The sequence below is a fragment of the Triticum urartu genome, chromosome 3A (assembly GCF_056163025.1).
Source record: "Triticum urartu cultivar PI428250 chromosome 3A, HENAU_Tu73, whole genome shotgun sequence".
NCBI lineage: Eukaryota > Viridiplantae > Streptophyta > Magnoliopsida > Poales > Poaceae > Triticum > Triticum urartu.
Window position 1 is genome coordinate 170,971,789 of NC_141875.1, and position 26,764 is coordinate 170,998,552.

The 26,764-nt window shown below is 44.7% G+C and overlaps 1 pseudogene; it reads left to right on the forward strand.

Moving 5' to 3' along the window:
• The first annotated feature begins 21,251 nt into the window (after positions 1-21,251).
• Positions 21,252-26,764, forward strand: part of LOC147979078 (uncharacterized) — a 44,094-nt pseudogene continuing 38,581 nt past the window's right edge.

The window sequence follows — 26,764 nt, forward strand, 5'->3', positions numbered from 1 at the left end:
ACGTATTGTATTGTTGCCATCGAGGATAACAAGATGGTTTTTTATCATATTGCATGAATTTATCCCTCTACACCATGTCATATTTCTTAAGGCGTTACTCTGTTTTCATGAACTTAATACTCTAGATGCATGCTGGATAGCGGTCGATGAGTGGAGTAATAGTAGTAGATGCAGGCAGGAGTCGGTCTACTTGTCTCGGACGTGATGCCTATATACATGATCATACCTAGATATTCTCATAACTATGCTCAATTTTGTCAATTGCTCAACAGTAATTCGTTCACCCACCGTAAAATCCATATGCTCTTGAGAGAAGCCACTAGTGAAACCTATGGCTCCCGGGTCTATCTTCATCATATTAATCTTCCAATACTTAGTTATTTCCTTTGCTTTTACTTTGCCTTTATTTTACTTTGCATCTTTATCACAGAAATACCAAAAATATTATCTTATCATATCTATCAGATCTCACTCTCGTAAGTGACTGTGAAGGGATTGACAACCCCTTATCGCGTTGGTTGTGAGGAGTTATTTTCTTTGTGCAGGTACTAGGGGATGAGCGCCAACCTCCTACTGGATTGATACCTTGGTTCTCAAAAACTGAGGGAAATACTTATGCTACTTTGCTCCATCATCCTTTCCTCTCCGGGGAAATCCAATGTAGTGCTCAAGAGGTAGCACTCACCGGCCGCCCACGCAACGTGCAGGAGTTCCTGGGGCGATGGCGCAAGACCCCTGAGGGGCATACGTTTAGTCCGGCATGCTGACCTCTCTATTAAGCCTAGGTCGGATTGCGGCGTATCGTTTGTCAAGGCCGGGCATGACCCGGGAAAGTGTGTCCGGCCAGAGTTAATTGAGCATGGTGGGTAAGTTGGTGCACCCCTGCAGGGAAGAAAACATCTATCGATAGCCTGTCCTACGGTAACGGACACTTGGAGTTGTATCCCAATCGATACAACTAGAACTGGTTACTTGAGGTGATAAATGGATAGTATGGCTCTGGTATTGCTTTCTCGCAGGGAGTCGAGAAAGGATCTCTGGCCGAGGTTGATAACACTACTACTAATTTACCTTATGTTGATCTGTACTCTTCTATATGCTGCAAGATGCTTGAAGATGCTAGTCTTCAATAGGTTAGGCTTTCCCCTTCTCTTCTGGCATTCTGCAGTTTAGTCCACAGATACAACCCATTCTATTGACACAGATGCATATTATTTTAGATCGGATGTAAGTCTTGCGATTACTTTGGATGAGTACTCACGGTTGCTTTGCTACCTCTTTTTCCCCATACCCGATTGTTGCAACAAGATGATGGATGCCAGGAGCCAGATGACACCACTGATGACTACTACTACTACCCCGAGGGTGCCTACTACTACGTGACGGCCGCTGATGACCTGGAGTAGTTAGGAGGCTCCTAGGCAGGAGGCCTTACCTTTTCGATCGTTGTTGCTTTTGTGCTAGCCTTCTTAAGGCAAACTTGTTCAACTTATGTCTGTACTCAGATATTGTTGCTTCCACTGACTCTTGTGTATTCGAGCTTATGTATTCGAGCCCTCGAGGCCCTGGCTTGTAATATAAACTTGTATTATTTTAAATTGTGTCTAGAGTTGTGTTGTGATATCTTCCCGTGTGTCCTTGATCTTGATCGTACACATTTGCGTGTATTATTAGTGTAAGATTGAATTGGGGGTGTCACAAGTAGGTATCGGAGCCGACTGCCTGTAGGTATCCCCCTTTCCAACTCCTTGGCCGAAGTTGAGTCTAGTCACTACAAAACTTTACTAACATGGCTCTGTGGCTTACGGGCCAATGTTGCCATATGGGTCGTATTAGGATCTTTTATTCCTCGATCTTTACTCTAGGATTCTGATCTCTCTTCCATTCGGGTTAAATGAATTTACTAACTCTAACATTAGGATCCCGTGACCACATTCACCCCAAAGTTGGATAAGCCATATTTACTCCTTAGAATAGTATTTTGAGTAATGCACACATTGTCGTGTTGACTACTAAGTGGTATCCATCGTACCTCTTTCTTTATGCATGTTTCATCATGAATGATCCTTGTCTTTGCAAATGCTCAATGTTGAACTACCCCCTGTTACATGTTAGCAGGATGGTTAGACCCGCTGGCTGTGGCTGTGGTGCCAACGATCCACCACCGCCCGAATTCTTTGCCGGAATGATGCAACAATTTGAGATGAATCGCCAATTCATGGAAGGAATAATGGCTCAATTTCCTCGCCCGAACATGAATCAACAGCCAACCCCAGTAACTCAGTAGGACTTCTTGCGCCTCACCCCAACTATCTACCGCAGCTCAACTCAACCCCTTGATGCTGATGACTGGCTCCGCGACATCACGTATGAAATGGAGTCTGCTAGTGTGGCCCCTGCTAGCTATGTCACCTTTGCATCTTTCTTTCTGAAGGGTCCCGCTGCTCAATGGTGGGACAGCCGTAGGCACACCCTACCTACTGGAACGGTCGTCACTTGGCCGGTTTTCCAAGACGCTTTCCGTGCTCGTTTTATCCCTCAAGGAATCATGGAGAAGAAGAAGCGAGAGTTCCGCAACCTCACCCAAGGCAACAAGACTATAGATGATTATCAGCGGGAATTTCTGGACTTGTCATGTTATGCTGAAGAAGACATTTCAACTGATGCTCATAAGCAAGAGAAGTTTCGTGATGGACCCTGATATCAAGCTAGCACTGCTCATTCATGACTTTGCCGACTTTGCCACCTTGATGAACAAGGCTATTCAAGTTGAGACTAGTCTTCAAGAACACCAGGGATCCCTTAGGCGCAGCCGTGACGCTGGCTCGTCTTCGAACCCGTCAGCGCAGAAGCCTCGGATATGGATTCCCCACAGCATGTATCGTCCAGCTGCACCTACACCAAGACAGTTCTATGCTGCACCTCGTCTGCCTCCTCCACCGCAGAGGCAGCCTCCTGCTACCAATCCAATGATGGTTTGTGCTTCAGATGTGGCCATCTAGGTCACCTTGCCAAAGAGTGCAATCAGAAAAGGAACCAGCTGGCTTTTCCCTCAACTGGCCGTAACAATCAGCCCCATAACAACAATGCCAGACCTTATGGTCGTGGTCAGGCTAATCATGTTGATCTAAATGAAGCTCAAGACCAGCCCACCACTGTGATGGGTACTCTCCTTGTTAATTCAGTATCGGCTTCTATTTTATTCAATTCAGGAGCATCACATTCATTCATGTCAGAAAATTTTTCTTACACAGACGACATCCGATGCGAGCCTATGAACACTCCGATAGTGGTACGCACCCCTGCGGGTCAGTATCGAACTACCATGATTGGTCGCGACGTCCCCATTGAAATCGAAGGGTTGGAATTTCATGTTTCTCTCATTATTCTGGAGTCTTCCAACATTGACCTCATTCTGGGAATAGAATGGTTGAAAGCACATACTGCCTCTATCGTTTGTGCCACCAAAGTCATTCATCTCCTACATCCTTCCGATGAGATAGTAAGCTACCATGCTCAGATTGTTCAAAACGCCGAAGCACGACTTTACGCTTTGAATGCGCTGAACACAACACCTCTTGAGGGAATTGAAAAACTTCCAATTGTTCGTGACTTCCTAGATGTCTTTTAAGAAGAACTTCCAGGAATACCCCCTGCCCGGGCTGTTGAGTTTGTCATCAACTTGAAACCAGGCGCCGTTCCAATCGCCAAACGACCCTACAAGATGCCGCCTCATGAACTCCTTGAACTTAAGGAGGAAATCGACAAATCTCTTCACAAGGGTTTCATTCGTCCAAGTTCCTCTGCTTGGGGAGCACCTTCTCTCTTCGTCAAGAAGAAGGACGGAACGAACCGTTTGGTCCAAGACTATCGTCCTATCAACCAAGCTACAATTCAGAACAAATATCCCCTTCCTCGGATCAATGATCTGTATGATCAACTGGCTGGTTCATCGATATTCTCTATACTCTACTAGAGGTTGGGTTTGTTGGGGAACGTAGTAATTTCAAAAAATTCCTACGCACACGCAGGATCATGGTGACGCATAGCAACGAAAGGGGAGAGTGTTGTCTACGTACCCTCGTAGACCATTCTCGGAAGCGTTATATCAACGCGGTTGATGTAGTCGTACGTCTTCACGATCCGACCGATCCAAGTACCGAAAGCACGGCACCTCTGAGTTCTGCATACGTTCGGCTCGATGACGTCCTCGCCTTCTCGATCTAGCAAGAGTCGCGAAGTAGTAGATGAGTTTCGGCAGCACGACGGCATGGTGATGGTGTTGGTGAAGAACAATCTCTACAGGGCTTCGCCTAAGCACTACGAAAACTATGACGGAGGATAAAATAGAGGGGACGGGGTAGCCGGCACACGGCTTGGTGTTTCTTGATGTGTCTTGGGTGCTAGCCCTACCCCTCTATTTATATGTTGAGCCTTGGGGTCGAAACATGGAGTAAAAGCTTCCACAAAGTCGGTTTCACCCGAAAGGCAAGAGTCCTTCTTGGACTCCAGGGCCAGACGCCAGGGTTCCCGATGTCTGGACCCAGACGCGAGGGACCCTGGTGTCTGGCCCCTGGACTCCGCAAAACTACCTTTTGCGCTTTGCAAAACCCTTGTAGGCTTTCCCCTTTGGCCCAAATAAAGTGTTCTCGTACCCAAACATTTCGGGAAACATCCGGAACCCCTTTCGGTGAATTCCGGAACCCTTCCAGAGTCCAAACAGTATTATCCCATATATCAATCTTTATCTCCGGACCATTCCGTAGTTCCTCGTCATGTTTGTGATCTTATCCGGAACTCCGAACAACATTCGGTCACCAACATACACTAGTGCAGAACCGGGCAATAGCACCGGTTCGTAAGGCCCTTTAGTGTCGGTTCAGTAACTGGCACTAAAGTGTGGGCACTAAAGGCCCCCCCTTTAGTACCGGTTCAGCACGAACCGGTGCTAAAGGGCAACCACGTGGCACGAGCCAGCTCCGGGGGCGCGTAGGACATTAGTACCGGTTGGTAACACCAACTGGTACTAAATGTTTGGTTGTGTGTTGGTTTTATTTTTTATTTTTAATTTAATTTTGTGTTTTCAATTTAATTTAGTGATTGTTTTACATTATAATGAGTTGTTAAATCATTAGGTGAAAGTACCACATATTAGTTTGACTGGATGCATGTGGATCCTAGCTAAGTCATCAAGTATATGCCATATCCATATTATATATACTTGATCACCTAATTAAGTGATCGAGGTAATATGGATATGTCATATACTTGATCACTTAGCTAGAATCCATCAAGTTGAAACTAATCTGCGGTTTCGTTCATAAATGATATAATAACTCATCATCATCATATTAATATAAAAACTCTTGCATCATATATATCATCACCAACAACAGTTTTCATAGCTAGCTAAAAATCATCATATAATAGTCGTCTCATTACCACTACTTAATCATCATATAGTCATTACCGCTATCTAATCACCACCAACACTAGCTTAAAGAAGAAACATTCACTTGTACCAGAAGCAAAGATATCATCGAGTTCAACATGGTAATGATATTATAAGCGTTCATAACACCACAAAAGCAAATCACTCTTTGAGATTAAGTTTAGGAAGAAGAACACGGCCATGAGAGGACAAGTACTAAGAGCATGAACAAGCTAATCACTCCTGCTGCTCTCTCAGGTAAAATAGCATAGAACATGTATAGCTTTCCTGATTCATCATATTGGAGCATGCAGATGAACCTATCTCCTAATCGTGGGATGCGCTTCTGATTGCTGCCCCCTAGTACTTCTCTGCGATCATTCACAATTTTTCTCCAGTCTTTTACTATTAAGCATTCCTCACTATTAGAAATCCTGGATGCACTAAAGTCCATTGTAGGATATATTGTCCGTAAGCTAACAATATTCATGGTACCTTTAGTCTCGATCCAATCAGGCACAACATTCATCGGGAGTCCCTGTTGAAGAACATCATATAGTAACATACTTAGCAATGAAGTTTAGCTTAAAAATAATGTATGCAAAAGATGCACTAAGGAGAAATAGTAGAAATCTTACCATCTTTCCTAAATATATGTGACCGTAGTTCAGTACGAACACTATTGGCCGCACGTTTTGAGTACTAACATTTCTAAGTGCAGGAAAAAAATTTGTCTTGACAGCATCAAGATCCTCAAGCGATGAAACATAATGACTTGTCTCCTCGCAGTTTAGTTCAGCCCCGGGACAGTGGACGGTCCTGTCTACCAAGCGCCGGACACGTTTGCTTGATTGGAAATAAGCTGTCAATATAAATTAACTTTCAACTCTTTTTGAATAAACAATATCGAAGAAATAAATATGGTTGAGAAACTCACATAATGGTAGAACTGGAGGCGTATGCACATAAGCCTTGCATAGTGCCTGCCAGGTTTTGCATTCAAAATAGGTGTATGTGTCTGCATTGTATAATTTGACGTTGAAGGTATAACCATGCTCAGTCTTCAAGTAAACTTTTTTTACCTCCATAGTTTTGTTAGGACTAAAACCTATCTTATCCAAGACAAAAATTCTTGCATGGCAGGGGACACGCTAGTAGAATAGTGAAAAAATTAAAATTAAAAGTTGAAGCAAATGAAGCATAAGTCATGCTTAAGTATGAAAAAAGACTTGTCGTTCTGACTTACTGTATCCACTTTGAAGTTCTCGTCCAGCTTGATGCTGAAGCGCTTATCATCAACTAGAAAATTTCTGCCGCACAGGCCGCGCTGGTCTTAGCAGTATTCGCACATAATGAAATCGTGTTCGTCGTCAGACGACATTCCTATGTTCATAGGTGAAACATTAAACACTTATTAGTTTTATTAATTCAACTAATTCAACTAGTTCTATTAATTCAACTAGTTCAACTAATTAATTCAACTAATTCAACTAAACTAGTTCTATTAATTTTCTTACTAAAAATAAGGTAGCTAGTTCTATATAGTAAAATGTTAATTAGATAATCAAATCTCATATAACTAAATTAAATATATATCTAACATATAATTTATATTTAATTCATCTAACATTTGACATTAATATCTAACATATGTTCATATATAGGTGAAACATTAAACACTTACTAGTTCTATTAATTCAACTAAATAAACTAGTTCTATTAATTCAACTAAGCATTTACTGAAAATAAACTAGTTATATTAATTCAACTAGTTCAAATCTCATATACCTAATTAGTATCTAGCTAATTCATCTAACAATTGACATTAATATTTAACTTTTCTATCTAATTCATATCTAACATTTCACATTAATCTAACATTCTTATCTAGGTAATTCATCTAATTATCAATTTGACATGCATTAATCTAAAAAACAGAAAATAAAAAATAAGTAAAAAAATTGTGTGTGTGTGTACGTACGAGCGGGGGCGGTGGCATACGTTCGGCGGCGCGAGACGGCGACGACGGGGACGGCGCGACGGGGGTGGTGTCGTATGGGCGGCGGCGTGAGACGGCGACGACGGGGACGGCGCGACGGGGGCGGGGACGGCCGGGGCGCGCGCGACGACGGGGACGGAGACCGCCGGGGCGTGCGCGACGACGGGGACAGGGACGGCCGGGTTGCACGACGCCGGGGATGGGGCGCGATATGGGGCGGGGGCGGCGACGAAGACGAATAGGAACTAATTGAAAATTTTCGGAAGTGTTGTATATATAGGAGAGGCCTTTAGTACCGCTTGGAGCCACCAACCGGTACTAAAGTCCAACTTTGGCCAGGCCAAGAGGCGGGAAGAGCAGGCCATTAGTACCGGTTTATGGCTCCAACCAGTAGTAAAGACCACCCTTTAGTACCGGTTGGAGCCACCCACCGGTACTAAAGGTTGTGCGCTGCCACCCGCGGTGCACAAAGTTTAGTCCCACCTCGCCGGGCGAAGGGCAGCCGCACTAGTTTATAAACCCAGCCGCGGCTGCCCTTTCGAACTCCTCTATAAACAGGCTTCTGGGCCTAACTACGGCGCGCTGCCCTGTGAGTCTGCTGGGACTTGTGGGCCTGAAATTGCACGCCCGTGGTCTAGCAGGCCCACAGGGCAGCGCCCCAAATTTTTTTATATAGTTTTTTTTCTTTTCTGCTTTATTTTTTATTCTATTTATTTCTGAGTAGTTTTTTTTCTTTTCTGCTATTTTTTCTTTTCTGCTTTTTTTATTTTCTTCTATTCATTTATTTTTATATACCATGCCAAGTTGATGGTTGAAAGTTGATGGCGTGGCTTTGAATGGTGCATACTGAATGCACAAAAAGTCTGGTGTTATAATAATTTAAAAAAATGAAGTGCCGGTGTAACAGATGAGTTCTCGTCCGAAACCCTGATACTCCGAAAGAGATTGTCCAGTTTGTACACGAAGTGCGTCCAGTTTTTGCCGTGACCCTCTCTACTCTTCAGCACATGCTATGCGGGTGAAATGATGATACCATGCCAAGTTTCAACATTTTCACAGTTCATTTTGTAGTGATTTTCAATTTCACGGTCATTTAGCTCTCTAAACAATTAGGTAAATGACTGAAAAACAGCAAATGATGTCAGAACATGTTGGAAATTTATGACGTCATTTTGAATGCTGCATACTGAACACAAAAGAAGTCCGGAGTTCAAATAAGTTTAAAAAACATTGAAGTGCCCGTGTAACACATGAGTTCTCGTCCGACACCCTAATACTCCGAAAGAGAGTGTCTAGTTTGTACACGAAGTGCGTCCAGTTTTTGCCGTGACCCTCTCTACTCTTTCACACATGCTATGCGGGTGAAATGATGATACCATGCCAAGTTTCAACATTTTCACAGTTCATTTTGTAGTGATTTTCAATTTCACGGTCATTTAGCTCTCTAAACAATTAGGTAAATGACTGAAAAACAACAAATGATGTCAGAACACGTTGGAAATTGATGACGTCGCTTTGAATGCTGCATACTTAACACAAAAGAAGTCCAGAGTTCAAATAAGTTTGAAAAACATTGAAGTGCACGTGTAACAGATGAGTTCTCGTCCGAAACCCTGATACTCCGAAAGAGATTGTCCAGTTTGTACACGAAGTGCGTCCAATTTTTGCCGTGACCCTCCCTACTCTTTCGCACATGCTATGCAGGTGAAATGATGATACCATGCCAAGTTTCAACATTTTCACAGTTCATTTTGTAGTGATTTTCAATTTCGCGGTCATTTAGCTCTCTAAACAATTAGGTAAATGACTGAAAAACAGCAAATGATGTCAGAACATGTTGGAAATTGATGACATCACTTTGAATGCTGCATACTGGACACAAAAGAAGTCCAGAGTGCAAATAAGTTTAAAAACATTGAAGTGCCCGTGTAACAGATGAGTTCTCGTCCGAAACCCTGATACTCCGAAAGAGATTGTCTAGTTTGTACACGAAGTGCGTCCAGTTTTTGCCGTGACCCTCTCTACTCTTTCGCACATGCTATGGAGGTGAAATGATGATAACATGCTAAATTTCAACATTTTCATATTTCATTTTGTAGTGATTTTCAATTTCACAGTCATTTAGCTCTTTAAACAATTCGGTAAATGACTGAAAAATAGTGAATGATGTCAGAACATGTTGGAAATTGATGAAGTCGCTTTGAATGCTGCATACTGAACATAAGATGTCCGGAGTTCAAATAAGTTATTAAAAATAAAAAAGAGGTGCAATGTTGGTTGATTTGCTTCAAGCCTTTCGGAATAGTGTAGACTGCACTGCACATAGCTCAGTGCAATCTATGCTATTCCGAAAGGCTTGAAGCTAAGCAACGTGCAGGTGAGCATTGCGCCTCTTCGTCATTGTCTCTGCACTCACGGCTTATAAACCGCTCATACTGCCTCTCTCTTGGCGAAGTGGGACTAAAAATCAGATTACTAAGAAACTCTAGTACCGGTTCATGCCATGAACCGGTACTAAAGGTCTTCGTGGGGGCCCCAGCCTGACCACGGCCGCACTGGCCTCATTAGTACCGGTTCGTGGCATGAACCGGTACTAAAGGTTTCCCACGAACCGATACTAATGATGTCTGCCTGCCTAGCCGTTGGAACCGGCACTAATGGTCACATTACTGCCGGCTCAAATTCAAACCGGCACTAATGTGCTTCACATTTGACCCTTTTTCTACTAGTGATACATAACTCATAGTACTATATCGTCAATGAACATTAAGCGTGCGGACCCTACGGGTTCGAGAACTATGTAGACATGACCGAGACACCTCTCTAGTCAATAACCAATAGCGGGACCTGGATGCCCATATTGGCTCCTACATATTCTACGAAGATCTTTATCGGTCAGACCGCATAACAACATACGTTGTTCCCTTTGTCATCGGTATGTTACTTACCCGAGATTCGATCATCGGTATCTCAATACCTTGTTCAATCTCATTACCGGCAAGTCTCTTTACTCGTTCCGTAATACATTATCCCGCAACTAACTCATTAGTTGCAATGCTTGCAAGGCTTATAGTGATGTGCATTACCGAGTGGGCCCAGAGATACCTCTCCGACAATCGGAGTGACAAATCCTAATCTCGAAATACGCCAACCCAACAAGTACCATCGGTGACACCTATAGAGCACCTTTATAATCACCCAGTTATGTTGTGATGTTTGGTGGCACACAAAGTGTTCCTCCGGTAAACGGGAGTTGCATAATCTCATAGTCATAGGAACATGTATAAGTCATGAAGAAAGCAATAGCAACAAACTAAACGATCAAGTGCTAAGCTAACGGAATGGGTCAAGTCAATCACATCATTCTCCTAATGATGTGATCCCGTTAATCAAATGACAACTCATGTCTATGGTTAGGAAACTTAACCATCTTTGATCAACGAGCTAGTCAAGTAGAGGCATACTAGTGACACTCTGTTTGTCTATGTATTCACACATGTATTATGTTTCCGGTTAATACAATTCTAGCATGAATAATAAACAATTATCATGAAATAAGGAAATAAATAATAACTTTATTATTGCCTCTAGGGCATATTTCCTTCAGTCACCCACTTGCCCTAGAGTCAATAATCTAGATCACATCGCCATGTGATTTAACATCAATAGTTCACAACACCATGTGATTAACACCCATAGTTCACATCGTTATGTGACCAACACCCAAAGGGTTTACTAGAGTCAATAATCTAGTTCACATCGCTATGTGATTAACATCCAAAGAGTACTAACGTGTGATTATGTTTTTCTTGTGTGAGAAGTTTAGTCAACGGGTCTGCAACATTCAGATCCGTATGTATTTTGCAAATTTCTATGTCAGCAATGCTCTGCACGGAGCTACTCTAGCTAATTGGTCCCACTTTCAATATGTATCCAGATTGAGACTTAGAGTCATCTAGATCAGTGTCAAAATTTGAATTAACGTAACCTTTTACGACGAACCTTTTTGTCACGTCCATAATCGAGAAACATATCCTTATTTCTCTAAGGATAATTTTTACCGCTGTCCAGTGATCTACTCCTAGATCACTATTGTATTCCCTTGCCAAAATCAGTGTATGGTATACAATAGATCTGGTACATATCATGGCTTATAGAACCTATGGCCAACACATAGGGAATGACTTTCATTCTCTTTCTATCTTCTGCCATGATCGGGCTATGAGTCTTACTCAGTTTCACACCTTGTAACACATGCAAGAACTCTTTCTTTGACTGTTCCATTTGAACTACTTCAAAATCTTGTAAAGGTATGTACTAATTGAAAAACTTATCAAGCGTCTTGATCTATCTCTATAGATCTTGATCCTCAATATGTAAGCAGTTTCACTGAGGTCTTTCTTTGAAAAACTCCTTTCAAACATTCCTTTATGCTTTGCAGAACAATTCTACATTATCTCCGATCAACAATATGTCATTCACATATACTTATCAGAAATGTCGTAGTGCTCCCACTCACTTTCTTGTAAATACAGGTTTCACCGCAAGTCTGTATAAAACTATATGCTTTGATCAACTTATCAAAGCGTATATTCCAACTCTGAGATGCTTGCACCAGTCCATAGATAGATCGCTGGATCTTGCATATTTTGTTAGCACCTTTAGGATTGACAAAACCTTCTGGTCGCATCATATACAACTCTTCTTAAGTAAATCCATTAAGGAATGCAGTTTTGTTTATTCATTTGCCAGATTTCATAAAATGCGGCAATTGCTAACATGATTCGGACAGACTTAAGCATAGATACGAGTGAGAAACTCTCATCGTAGTCAACACCTTGAATTTGTCGAAAACCTTTTTGCGACAATTCTAGCTTTGTAGATAGTAACACTACTATCAGCGTTCGTCTTCCTCTTGAAGATCCATTTAATCTCAATGGCTCGCCGGTCATTGGGCAAGTCAATCAAAGTCCATACTTTGTTCTCATACATGGATCTTATCTCAGATTTCATGGCCTCAAGCCATTTTGTGAAATCTAGGCTCATCATCGCTTCCTCATAGTTCGTAGGTTCGTCATGGTCAAGTAACATGACCTCCAGAACAGGATTACCGTACCACTCTGGTGCGGATCTCACTCTGGTTTACCTACGAGGTTCGGTAGTAAGTTGATCTGAAGTTACATGATCATCATCATTAGATTCCTCATTAATTGGTGTAGTAGTCACAGGAACTGATTTCTGTGATGAACTACTTTCCAAAAAGGGAGCAGGTACAGTTACCTCATCAAGTTCTACTTTCCTCCCACTCACTTCTTTCGAGAGAAACTCCTTCTCTAAAAAGGATCCATTCTCAGCAATGAATATCTTGCCTTCGGATCTGTGATAGAAGGTGTACCCAACATTTTCTCTTGGGTATCCTATGAAGACGCACTTTCTCCGATTTGGGTCTGTCCTTATCAGGTTGAAACTTTTTCACATAAGCATTGCAACCTCAAACTTTAAGAAATGACATCTTTAGGTTTCTTGCCAAACGGTAGTTCATACGGTGTCGTCTCAATAGATTTAGATGGTGCCCTATTTAACATGAATGTAGTTGTCTCTAATGCATAACCCCAAAATGATAGTGGTACATCGGTAAGAGACATCATGGATCGCACCATATCTAATAAAGTACGGTTACGACGTTCGGACACACCATTACACTATGGTGTTCCAGGTGGCGTGAGTAGTGAAACTATTTCACATTGTTTTAACTGAAGGCCAAACTCGTAACTCAAATATTTTACTTCTGCGATCATATCGTAGAAACTTTTTCTTTTTGTTACGATGATTATCCACTTCACTATGAAATTCTTTGAACTTTTACAAATGTTTTAGACTTGTGTTTCATCAAGTAGATATAATCATATCTGCTCAAATCATCTGTGAAGATCAGAAAATAATGATACCTGCCGCGAGCCTCAATATTCATCGGACCACATACATCATTATGTATGATTTCCAACAAATTTTTTGCTCGCTCCATTGTTTCGGAGAACGGAGTCTTAGTCATCTTTCCCATGAGGCATGGTTCACAAGCATCAACTGATTCATAATCAAGTGATTCCAGAAGCCCATCAGCATGGATTTTCTTCATGCGCTTTACACCAATATGACCTAAACGGCAGTGCCACAAATAAGTTGCACTATCATTATTAACTTTGCATATTTTGGCTTCAATATTATGAAAATGTGTATCACCACAATCGAGATCCAATAAACCATTTTCATTGGGTGTATGACCATAGAAGGTTTTATTAATGTAAACAGAACAACAATTATTATCTAACTTACATGAATAACCGTATTGCAATAAACATGATCCAATCATATTCACGCTCAACGCAAACACTAAATAACATTTATTTTAGGTTTACACTAATCCCGAAAGTATAGGGAGTGTGTGATGATGATCATATCAATCTTGGAACCATTTCCAATACACATCGTCACTTCACCCTTAACTAGCCTCTGTTCATTTTGCAACTCCCGTTTCGAGTTACTATTCTTAGTAACAGAACCAGTATCAAATACCGAGGGGTTGCTATAAACAGTAGTAAAGTACACATCAATAACATGTATACCGAATATAGCTTTGTTCACTTTGCCATCCTTCTTATCCACCAAATAATTGGGGTAGTTCTGCTTCCAATGACCAGTCCCTTTGCAGTAGAAGCACTTAGTTTCAGGCTTAGGTCCAGACTTGGGCTTCTTCTTGAGCAGCAACTAGCTTGTCGTTCTTCTTGAAGTTCCCCTTTCTTCCCTTTGTCCCTTTACTTGAAACTAGTGGTCTTGTTAAACATCAACACTTGGTGCTCTTTCTTGATTTCTACCTTCGTCGATTTCAGTATCGCGAAGAGCTCAGGAATTACTTTCGTCATCCCTTGCATATTATAGTTCATCACAAAGTTCTAGTAACTTGGTGATAGTGACTAGAGAATTCTGTCAATTACTAAGATTAACTGCCACTTGATTCAAGCAACCGTAGTACCCAGACAATCTGAACACATGCTCACTGGTTGAGCTATTCTCCTCCATCTTGTAGGAAAAGTACTGTCAGAGGTCTCATACCTCTCGACACGGGCATGAGTATGAAATACCAATTTCAACTCTTGGAACATCTTATATGCTCCACGGCATTCAAAACCTCTTTGAAGCCGCGATTCTAAGCCGTTAAGCATGGTGCACTAAACTATGAAGTAGTCATCATATTGAGCTAGCTAAACGTACATAACGTCTGCATCTGCTCCTGCAATAGGTCTGTCACCTAGTAGTGGATCAAGGACATAATTCTTCTGTGCAGCAATGAGGATAATCCTCAGATCACGGATCCAATCTGCATCAATTGCTACTAACATCTTTCAACTTAGTTTTCTCTAGGAACATATAGATAATAAACGGGGAGCAACATCGCAAGCTATTGATCTACAACATAGATATGCTAATACTACCAGGACTAAGTTCATGATAAATTAAAGTTCAGTTAATCAATTTATTAAAGAACTCCCACTTAGATAGACATCCCTCTAATCCTCTAAGTGATCACATGATCCATATCAACTAAACCATGCCCGATCATCACGTGAGATGGAGTAGTTTCAATGGTGAACATCACTATGTTGATCATATCTACTATATGCTTCACGCTCGACCTTTCGGTCTCCGTGTTCCGAGGCCATATCTGTTATATGCTAGGCTAGTCAAGTTTAACCTGAGTATTCCACGTGTGCAAGTGTTTTGCACCTGTTGTATTTGAACGTAGAGCCTATCACACCCGATCATCACGTGGTGTCTCAGCACGAAGAACTTCCGCAACGGTGCATCCTCAGGGAGAACACTTATACCTTGATAATTTAGTGAGAGATCATCTTATAATGCTACCTTCAATCAAAGAAAGATAAGATGCATAAAAGATAAACATCACATGCAATCAATATAAGTGATATGATATGGCCATCATCATCTTGTGCTTGTGATCTCCATCTCCGAAGCACCGTCATGATCACCATCGTCACCGGCGCGACACCTTGATCTCCATCGTAGCATCGTTGTCGTCTCACAAACTTATGCTTCTACGACCATCGCTACCGCTTAGTGATAAAGAAAAGCATTATAGGGTGATTGCATTGCATACAATAAAGTGACAACCATATGGCTCTTGCCAGTTGCCGATAACTCGTATACAAAACATGATCATATCATACAATAAAATATAGCATCATGCCTTGACCATATCATATCACAACATGCCCTGCAAAAACAAGTTAGACCTCCTCTACTTTGTTGTTGCAAAGTTTTACGTGGCTGCTACGGGCTGAGCAAGAACCGTTCTTACCTACGCATCAAAACCACAACGATAGTTCATCAAGTTAGTGATGTTTTAACCTTCTCAAGGACCGGGCGTAGCCACACTCGGTTCAACCAAAGTTGGAGAAACTGACACCTGCCAGCCACCTATGTGCAAAGCACGTCAGTAGAATAAGTCTTGCGTAAGTGTACACATAATGTCGGTCCGGGCCGCTTCATCCAACAATACCGCCGAACAAAAGTGTGACATGCTGGTAAGCAGTATGACTTGTATCGCCCACAACTCACTTGTGTTCTACTCATGCATATAACATCTACGCATAAAACCTGGCTCGGATGCCACTGTTGGGGAACGTAGTAATTTCAAAAATTTCCTACGCACACGCAGGATCATGGTGATGCATAGCAACGAGAAGGGAGAGTATTTTCTACGTACCCTCATAGACCGTTTGCGGAAGTGTTATATCAACGCGGTTGATGTAGTCGTACGTCTTCATGATCCGACCGATCCAAGTACCGAAAGCACGACACCTCCAAGTTCTGCACACGTTCGGCTCGGTGACGTCCTCGCCTTCTTGATCCAGCAAGAGGGGCGAGGTAGTAGATGAGTTCCGGCAACACGACGGCGTGGTGACGGTGTTGGTGAAGAACAATCTCTGCAGGGCTTCGCCTAAGCACTACGAAAACTATGACGGAGGATAAAATAGAGGGGACGGGGTAGCCGGCAGACGGCCTGGTGTTTCTTGATGTGTCCTGGGTGCTAGCCCTACCCTTCTATTTATATGTTGAGCATTGGGGTTGAAACTTGGAGTAAAAGCCTCCACAAATTCGGTTTCACCCGAAAGGCAATAGTCCTTCTCCGACTCCAGGGCCAGAGGCCAGGGTTCCCGGCGTCTGGACCCTGGCGTCTGGCCCCTGGACTCCGCAAAACTTCCTTTTGCGCTTTCCAAAAACCTTGTGGGCTTTCCCCTTTGGCCCAAATAATGTGTTATCGTACCAAAACATTTCGGGAAACATCCGGAACCCGTTCTGGTGAATTCCGGAACCTTTCTGGAGTCCAAACACTATTATCCCATATATCAATCTTTATCTCTGGACCATTCGGGAGTTCCTCGTCATGTCCGTGATCTTATCCGGAACTTCGAACAACATACGGTCACCAACATACATAACTCATAGTACTATATCGTCAACGAACGTTAAGCGTGCGAACCCTATGGGTTCGAGAACTATGTAGACATGACCGAGACACCTCTCTGGTCAATAACCAATAGCGGGACCTGGATGCCCATATTGGCTCCTACATATTCTACGAAGATCTTTATCGGTCAGACCCCATAACAACATACGTTGTTCCCTTTGTCATCGGTATGTTACTTGCCCGAGATTTGATCGTCGGTATCTCAATACCTAGTTCAATCTCGTTACTGGAAAGTCTCTTTACTCGTTTTGTAATACATTATCCTGCAACTAACTCATTAGTTGGAATGCTTGCAAGGCTTATAGTGATGTGCATTACCGAGTGGGCCCAGATATACCTCTCTGAGAATCGTTGTGACAAATCCTAATCTCGAAATATGCCAACACAACAAGTACCTCCGGAGACACCGGTACAACACCATTATAATCACCCAGTTACGTTGCGACGTTTGGTGGCACACAAAGTGTTCCTTCGGTAAACGGGAGTTGCATAATCTCATAGTCATAGGAACATGTATAAGTCATGAAGAAAGCAATAGCAACAAACTAAACGATCAAGTGCTAAGCTAACGGAATGGGTCAAGTCAATCACATCATTCTCCTAATGATGTGATCTCGTTAATCAAATGACAACTCATGTGTATGGTTAGGAAACATAATCATCTTTGGTCAACGAGCTAGTCAAATAGAGGCATACTAGTGACACTCTGTTTTTCTATGTATTCACACATGTATTATGTTTCCGGTTAATACAATTCTAGCATGAATAATAAACATTTATCATGAAATGCGGAATAAATAATAACTTAATTATTGCCTCTAGGGCATATTTCCTTCAGGGTTACCACCAGATTCGTGTTTGTGAAGAGGATATTCCAAAGACCGCATTCGTCGCTCGTTATGGTTCTTACGAGTACACCATTATGTCTTTTGGGTTAACCAATGCTCCAGCTACATTCTCTCGTCTGATGAACTACATATTCATGGATTACCTCGACAAGTTCGTCGTAGTCTATCTGGATGATATACTGCTATATTCAAAGAATAAAGAAGAACATGTTGAACATCTTCATCTTGTTCTGGAGAAGCTTCGAGAACATCAACTTTATGCTAAGTATTCCACGTGTGAATTCTGGTTACCCGAAGTCACCTACCTTGGTCATGTCATCTCCAAGGATGGTATTGCCGTCAACCCAGAGCATGTTCAGGCTATTCTTGACTAGACCCCTCCGAAGACTGTCAAGCAAGTCATAAGCTTTCTCGAACTAGCCTGCCATTGTCACCGCATTGTCGAGAACTTCTCCAAGATCGCCAAGCCACTGGCCAATCTGCTACAGAAAGGCATTACGTTCAATTGGACAGACAAATGTCAAGAAAGTTTCCAGGCACTCAAGGACAAGCTGACTTCTGCCCCAGTGCTTGCTCCGCCTGATTCTCGCAAGGACTTCGTCATCTATTGCGACACTTCACGACAAGGATTAGGCTGTGTCCTAATGCAAGAGCGCAGAGTGATTGCTTATGCCTCCCGTCAAGTGCATCCTCATGAAGAGAACTACCCAGTTCACGACCTTGAGATGGTTGCGGTTATCTATGCACTGAAGCTATGGCGAGTATACCTTCTCGGTAATCGCTGTGAGATCTTCACTGATCATCAGAGTCTGAAGTATTTGTTTACTCAGCCAGATCTAAACCTCCGTCAGCAGTGATGGATGGAAGCTATTGCTGACTACAACTGTGGTATATCCTATACCCCTGGTAAGGCTAATGTAATGGCCAATGCCCTGAGCCGTAAGTCTTATTGCAATAATCACATGGTCTACAAAGCTCAACCCTGCCTTTATGAAGAGCAATGCAAGCTGAACCTTCAACTAGTTCCACAGGGTTCTCTGAATAACCTTGTCTTGGAACCAACTCTTCTGAAAGCAATCAAGTCTGCTCAAGCCAAAGATGCTCATGTTGATCTGATGAAAAAGGATCTTGCCTTAGAGAAATCTAGAGAGTTCTCACTTGGTGAAGACGGAACCTTGTACTTCAGAGATCGCGTTGTAGTACCCCAGTTCGAGCTTATGACAGAGAAGGTGATGAAAGAAGCGCATGACACCCCTCTCTCTATTCATCCGGGAAGTACCAAGATGTACTCAGACATTCGTCAGAAATACTGGTGGTCCAAGATGAAGCAAGATAGTGCTCGATATATCGAAGAATGTGACATTTGTCGTCGCCTCAAAGCAGAACATCAGAAACCGGCTGGACTTCTACAACCTCTCCCTATTCCTGAATGGAAATGGGATAAGATTCAGATGGACTTCGTCACTGGCCTTCCCAAGTCTCAGAAAGGTAACGATGCTATCTTTGTCGTCATCGACCAATTCTCGAAGGTTGCTCACTTTCTGCCAGTCAAGGAGACTATCACTGCTAGTCAATTAGCAAAGTTGTATATCTCTCGAATTGTGTCACTCCACGACATTCCAAAGGAGACCAGTTCAAACCATGGCAGTATATTCACTTCGAAGTTCTAGGATAGTTTCCAAGAGGCAATGGGAACTCATATTACCTGGAGCACTGCTTATCATCCCCAATCCCAAGGCCAAGTCGAGCGAGTCAATCAAATTCTTGAAGGCATGCTTCGGGCTTGTGTTATTTCTTTCGGTAAGAAGTTGGAAGAATCTCTCCCTTATGCGGAGTTCTCTTATAACAACAGCTATCAAGCCAGCTTGAAGATGGCACCCTTTGAAGTGCTATATGGACGTAAGTACCGAACCCCTCTGAATTGGTCAGAAACTGGGGAACGGACGCTCATTGGTCCAGACATTATTCAACAAGCTGAAGAGCAGGTTCGCATTGTCCGGGATAATCTCAAGGCGGCCCAGTCCCGCCCGAAGAGCAACTATGACCGGAAACACTGGGGTTCAACTTATCAACCTGGTGAACAAGCTTATATGCGTGTCACTCCTTTGAAAGGCACTCATCGGTTCGGAGTCAAGGGCAAGCTAGCTCCACGCTACATTGGTCCCTTCCGCATCCTCGCCTGTCGTGGACTGGTGGCTTATCAATTGGAGTTTCCACCTCAGTTCTCTCACGTCCATGACGTATTCCACATGTCGCAACTTCATCGATGCTTCAAGGATCCGGAACATGAAGTGGATCCAGAATTGATTGAAGTTCAAGATGATCTCACATACAAAGAGCATCATATCCGCATTCTTGAAGAAGCTGAACGTCGAACCCGCCAGAAGGTTACCAAGTTCCTCAAGGTGCAATGGTCGAATCATACTAAAGATGAAGCCACTTGGGAACGCGAAGATAACCTCCGGGCTGAATACCCCGACCTGTTCCCTTCTACCTCTTAATTCTAGGGACGAGAATTTCTTTTAGAGGAGGAGAGTTGTAAAACCCCTGGTGTAATGATGCTACAGTAATCCCAGAGATCAAGCTAATCATTTTGTTATAACAGTGCCTAGTGACTTTAATCAATATTCTATTTCCAATTCTAGTTAAATTCAATTTCAAAGTATGAGTGAAATTCAAAATTGCTCAAACATGAAAACTAAAATGTTCATCATGTGCCAAATAATCCAGAACTAATATTGGTGGTGAACCAACATTTTTGCAAAGGGTTTAAGTGGCCTAAACTACTTAAAATAGTGACCCAAGCAATAAATTAAATGCCTTTTTTATTTGTAAAAATTACAAACTGTTTCAAAAGCCTCAGAATCTTTTTGTCGCAGTGCACAATAATTCTATGAAATTGTTTTGGCCAGTAGCATATTTTTGCAAAGTCAATTGTGGCTCTAAGAAAAGGCAAAAGCTGCTGAAAAGAGAAACAAAAAAAGGAAAAGGAAAGGGAAAGAAGAAGGGGTGGGAGAGCCCTTGGCTCCCCTTGGGCCTCGGCCCACCTCGGCCAGTCGGACGGCCCACAGCCCCTGCCCCCCTGGACCTCAACCAGACCAGCCGGCCCAGCTCCCCGCACCGTGCCTCCCTCCTGTTCCACCGACCTGGTGCGTGCCTCGGGCGTGCCCCACCGCACCCTCTTGCTGGCGACGAGGAGGATAAGGCCTCCACGCCCCCGGTGCCACGGGCCCTTCTCCCACTACCCCCCTCGTCCTCTCTGACTCTCCATCTTCCTCCTAGATCCATTCTCCTCTCCCCTTTGCTCGCGCTCGCCCTTTTCTCTCCACTGCCCAAGCGCGCCCGCCACCATCGCCGCGTCGACCCCACGGCCACCGTCATCGCCCCGCATCTCCGTCATGCCATAGGCGTCCTCCGTCCTCCTCCATGTCGACCGGTGCCCGCCGTTGGAGCCGGAAGGCACCACAGCGCCGGATCCACCCCGTCTTCCTCCTCGGGACGCTCGAGCTCGCCGCCGTTGATTCGCTCCGCCGAGCCTCCCCCAAGCCCACGGTTGCACACCTACAGGCTCCCGGTGAGCCTCTGCTTCCTTCCCCCCTTCCTGCAACACCCCCATTCGCCTGTAGCCATGCTCGCCGCCCTAGGCCGAGCTCAGCTCCGCGGTATGCCTAGCCGCCATGGCCACGGCCCCTATCGTGCTTGCCTGAGCATGGCATCGAGCTCCTGGTGCTCACAGGAGCCCAACGCGCACGCGCATGCACCTTCTCGTGCCCCCTAGCACCTAGCTCGACGAGCGCCGGAGAAAGTCGCCGCCGGCGTGCTTCCGGTGACCAAATGGTCACGGGCTCACGACCGTTGGCCTCGTCGCAACGCGTACGCCCTGCCCAGCCTCTCATTTCGCTCGCTAACGCGCCGCATCGCCAATCCCTCTCGCGGCCGAACGCCAGCATCCGCCACGCCGCTCACCACTGTCGCTACGCTGCCTCTCCGACCACGGTGTCGCTACCATTCGACGCAGCTTCATCTCTGTGTTCGAACGCCCCCAGCCCCGCGACGAACCGTGCCCCGTGGCCTTGCCTTCCAACTCGCTGGGCCTCGGCGTCTACCCGATGTCATCGCCGGCGACCATTCCGGCCACCCCCACTGTCGTGCTCCCCTCCATCGGATGCGGCGCGGAGTGGCCGTTCCAGAGAGCCTGGCCACGCCCGTTTTGGGCCACCGTGGTGAAATCCCGAGGCTCGCCGGGCGCCCTTCGCCGCGTATTGGCTCGCCGGGGCAACTCTGGCGCCGTCCGCCAACATGGCTAGGCGGGCCCCACCCTTGGGTCACTGCCAGTGGGCCATGGGGGCCTCGTGGACAGGGTTGATGCAGTCAACGTGCTTACTGGGCAGCCCAGTGGCACTGACGTGCAGGCCCCACTGCTTAATTCTCTAATTAAAATGTTTTCATAATTAAAACTACTTAATTTAGTTAATTAGTCTATGACAGGTGGGGCCTTCCTGCTAAATAACTCTGTTTTAGTTAGCTTAATCTTCTGTTAGTCCATTGTCTATGACAGGTGGGTCCCCCATGTCAGTTTTGACCAGTCAACCGGGTTGTTGACTGCTGATGTCACAAATACGTCATGCTGATGTCATAATGAATTTCGGTTAAATAATAATTCCAAAAAATACAATATTTAGAAATTCGTAGAAATTAAACCGTAGCTCGGATGAAAATGTTTTCTATATGAAAGTTGCTCAGAAAAATCCAACGAATCCGAATGAGCGGTCCTTTCACCTGTCACATGCCCCTAGCATGCTGAACATGGAACCGTCCCCTCTCTTCCATCTGTCCGGAATTCGTCTAACGCCGGGAATTCATCCTCGGATGTTTATCCCCTTTGTTTGCAACATGTAGTACTTTGTTAGAACAACCCTAGCTCTGCCTATCCCCATGTAATTCTTAGTGATGCATCTGTTTTCTCTGTATTTACTGTTTCTTCCCCCTCTTCTCTCTGGTAGACCCCGAGACCGATATCGCCCCTGTGATCGACTACGTTGACGACACTTCTTCTTTTTCAGCAGAGCTTGCAGGCAAGCAAACCCTCCTTGAGCATTCCGATATTGCCCATTTCTTTCCCTCTCATGCTTGCATTAGAACTGCTACTGCTTTCTGTATGATCCTACTCTAATGCATAGCCTGTTTTTGTTACCTGCTTTCATACCTTACCTACTTATCCTAAACTGCTTAGTATAGGTTGGTTAGAGATCCATTAGTGACCCCACCTTGTCCCAGTTGCCTCGCTTTATGTTCGATGACTTGATCAACGTGATTGACATCCAGGCCCCGACACCGCACATCACCCCCCTAGTTGTACGACTCTACAGAGTTACCATCGAGTGTCGACGGTGGAACCACTTACATCACTCCTGATGAGATCTGTGTAGTGTAGCTATTCGGTCGTGGTCATCAAGGGTGATTTCCTCTTTATTCACTTCCGATATGGCTCTGTCGTGCAACCCCTCAAGCGTGAACCTCGAGGGTGGATCCTCTTACATTCACCTTGATGATTACATCGAGTCGAATTCACCGAGGGTGATTCCTCGGGTTTTCCCCTTGATGTTTGGACACACAGATTGTTACGAGGCGTGACCGGGCATTCCTAGCCCTTGCCGCAAGTCCTCGAGACGGGGCGACGGGGTCACATCTTTTTGTGAGTCTCTGCCTGATAGCACTAACCATCACGTGGGCATAGTATGGGCGTTCTGCATCGTATGCATCAGCCGAAGCTTAATACACGTCATGCGATTGTGCAGCGCACGCCGGGTTGGACTGGTAAGCACCTGCCTTTTTAAGGAGGTAGCTACGTTTGCTCACTGGCCACCCACACAATGTGCAGGAGTTCCCGAGGCGATGGCCCAAGACCCCTGGGGGCATAGGTTTAGTCTAGCGTGCTGACCTCTCTATTAAGCCTAGGTCGGGTTGCGGCATATCATTTGGCCGAGGTTGGGCATGACCCGGGAAAGTGTGTCCGGCCAGAGTTAATAGAGCGTGGTGGGTAATTTGGTGCACCCCTGCAGGGAAGAAAACATCTATCAATAGCCTGTCCTACGGTAACGGACACTTGGAGTTGTATCCCGATCGATACAACTAGAACTGGATACTTGAGGTGATAAATGGATAGTATGGCTTTGGGATTGCTTTCTCGCTGGGAGTCGAGAAAGGATCTCTAGCCGAGGTTGATAACACTACTACTACTTTACCTTATGTTGATTTGTACTCTTCTATATGTTGCAAGATGCTTGAAGATGCTAGTCTTCGATAGGTTAGGCTTTCCCCTTCTCTTCTGGCATTCTGCAGTTTAGTCCACAGATACAACCCATTCATTTGATACAGATGGATACTTATTTTAGATCTGATGTAAGTCCTGTGAGTACTTTGGATCAGTACTCATGGTTTCTTTGCTATCCCTTTTTCCCCATACCCGATTGCTCCGACCAGATGATGGATCCCAAGAGCCAGATGACACCACTGATGACTACTACAACCCCGAGGGTGCCTACTACTACGTGACGGCCGCTGACAACCTAGAGTAGTTAGGAGGCTCCTAGGCAGGAGGCCTTGCCTTTTCGATCGTTGTTGCTTTTGTGCTAGCCTTCTTAAGGCAAACTTGTTCAACTTATGTATGTACTCAGATATTGTTGCTTCTGCTGACTCTTGTGTATTCGAGCTTATGTATCCGAGCCCTCGAGGCCCTAGCTTGTAATATAAAGCTTTTATTATTTTAAGTTGTGTCTAGAGTTGTGTTGTGATATCTTCCGGTGAGTCCTTGATCTTGATCGTACACATTTGCGTGCATGATTAGTGTACGATTGAATCGGGGGCGTCACACCCGTACCCGTAGAGTAGCTAGGGGTGGTCGGACGGCGTCGGAATCGTCCTCTCTAGCGGAGACAGGAAGCAGAGCTCCCCGGAGACGAAGACGACGGCGAGCCGAGGCGACTCCAGGGGCTCCAACCGGGCGGAACGACACCACCATAGAGTAGCGGAGGCCCTGGAAGGGTTCCCCAGGCCTGGGAGGGGCCGGAGCTACGGAGACGACCCGAGGGGATCGCCAGCGAGCTCGAGCTCCAGGACGGCGGCCTGCGGCCTGCCTGGCCAGGCTGCGGTTCTCTACAAGGTTGTGGAGTGTGTGGGAGTGGAGGCTGGTGCTCGAGGAGGCTGGGGAGGGCTCTATTTATAGCTGAGCATCGAGGAGGGTTCGGGCTCCACCGGTGGGCAAATGGGACGGCGTCAGTGAGAGGGGGAGAAGGAGATGCAGCTCACACAGGGACTATGGGCGAACGGGACGAGCAGAGGATCGAGAGGAAGGCGATGAGCACGGTGTGCACCGCACTGTTATGTTGGTCGGACCGCGCCCGTGCTCGCCGCGGCAAGCTCCGGCGTCGGAGAGTGCCAGGGGAGAGTTAAGGGAGCTAGGACGAAGATGGTGGCGAGGTTTGGCACGCTTAGGCAGGCGGGGAAGCGAGCATGCGATCAACAGAGGCTCGGGCGCGTCGCAGAGCGCGTCGGCCGTATGCCAGCACGCCTGGACAAACACGGTCACCGCATGAACTCTGACCTCAGGCCTACCTAAGGCCAAACTTCATGCCTGGCATGTTGTTCGTGGTAGTTTTGAAGATTACCACGCTTTGGTTTGGATCCAGACGCAGTAGAAAAGATTTCACAAGCCTAGTAAGTTTTTGATCAGTAACTTTGAGAGGTTTCTGAGGTCAAACGGCTAGTAGTTAGGAGCGGGGCTTTGGAGGTTAGCAACCATCTAGTAAGGTGATGATGCACAAGAAAAATCATCCCCAAAGGAGCAAGTAAAACAGTAGTTGCTGTAGAAACCACCATTTCTGTCCAGAACAGAAAATATTTTCTATAGCAAAAATATTCCAAAAAGGTATGCCATATTTTTGCTCAGAAAGGTGCCCTAGGGTTCCAAGAATATTTGTGAATTTTATCAAATTTTTGTGGGCAAGAAAAATTGGGGTTGCTTTGGAGCACATTGATCTAGCTAGGGTTTAAGAGAGGGAAATGCATATTTTTCATTTAAGAAAAATATTCCAATAATTATTTTGAGATGAACCCGAGTGGGAATGATTGTTAGAGAGGGAAATGGGACACTTGGGTGAAAGCCAATGGGTACCCAAGTGTTTAAGTCCATATGAAAAGATTGAAAACTCCAAATTTCAAAATCAATCCAAAAGAAAATCAGGCAAATAAAAGAGGGTAAAAACCAGGCTGTCACATATATGTAGTATAACATGTTCATAACCACACCATGTGTATCACCGTTATATATATTCACACATGCGTCGGTTTAAAACACTATGATAAATTCTTCAAATATCTGAATTCACTTTTTATAATGAAGTATGATCTCTATTCGTCTTTTACACCCACACAATCATCTTATCTTTGTAGCTAGTTAGCGCTAACTTTCTCTCGTCCATGCACACGCCCGCATCCCTCTCACCCTCCCTTAGCATTCTCTAGTTCCATCGTGCAAATTCGTCTTTTCACTTTAGGTCATTCACCCATGGTGTGTTTAGGCCCCCCAGCTCCTTCTTTACGGCATACATCGATCGATATGCCTCTCTAGCCAGGTGTGCCTAGCACAAAACACAAGCTTCCCCTCTTCTCTTATCACTGTCCATGCCTCACTCCCACCACTCTTTTCATCGATCTCATAATCGCACACTCCTCCCCCTCGATATAGTATGACTCTCGCAGCACCTCCTAGATGGATCCCTCTCTCTCTATCCATCTCCTCGTGCCTCATTTGCTTCTAACACACACATGCATGTATACCGATCGATCTCCCAACATATACCTAGGTCGACTTTAACTATTCCCCCAATCAATCGACGTACCTCACAAGTTATGTCTCTCCTTTCTCTGACAAAGGACGA